The sequence below is a fragment of the Sebastes umbrosus genome (assembly GCF_015220745.1).
Source record: "Sebastes umbrosus isolate fSebUmb1 chromosome 13 unlocalized genomic scaffold, fSebUmb1.pri SUPER_13_unloc_1, whole genome shotgun sequence".
Lineage (NCBI taxonomy): Eukaryota > Metazoa > Chordata > Actinopteri > Perciformes > Sebastidae > Sebastes > Sebastes umbrosus.
The window spans coordinates 226,903-227,291 of record NW_023618431.1 but is presented as its reverse complement, the minus strand read 5'-3'; the positions used below and the strand labels follow the sequence as shown (position 1 = coordinate 227,291).

The following is a 389-nucleotide window of genomic DNA, read 5'->3' as shown; positions in this document are numbered from 1 at the left end:
TGTTTGTACTGTTTTTAGATATTAATGTACATACAGACGACCGTTACTGGTTTACATGAACATCTGTGAAGTGTGAGGTCTAGTTAGACCTGGTCTAGTTAGACCTGGTCTAGTTAGTTCTGGTCTAGTTAGACTTGGTCTAGTTAGACCTGGTCTTTCTAGTTCTGGTCTAGTTAGACCTGGTTTAGTTAGTTCTGGTCTTTCTAGTTCTGGTCTAGTTAGTTCTGGTCTAGTTAGACTTGGTCTAGTTAGACCTGGTCTTTCTAGTTCTGGTCTAGTTAGTTCTGGTCTAGTTAGACCTGGTCTGGTTAGACCTGGTTTAGTTAGACCTGGTCTAGTTAGTTCTGGTCTTTCTAGTTCTGGTCTAGTTAGTTCTGGTCTAGTTAGAC

The 389-nt window shown here is 40.9% G+C and overlaps 1 long non-coding RNA gene across 1 annotated transcript; it reads right to left on the bottom strand.

Moving 5' to 3' along the window:
• LOC119484108 lies at positions 1 to 389 on the bottom strand. The gene is made up of 3 exons (XR_005205898.1): positions 330 to 389; positions 150 to 299; positions 1 to 104 (listed from the first exon to the last, which is right to left on the bottom strand). It is a non-coding gene; the product is annotated as an uncharacterized LOC119484108 (long non-coding RNA).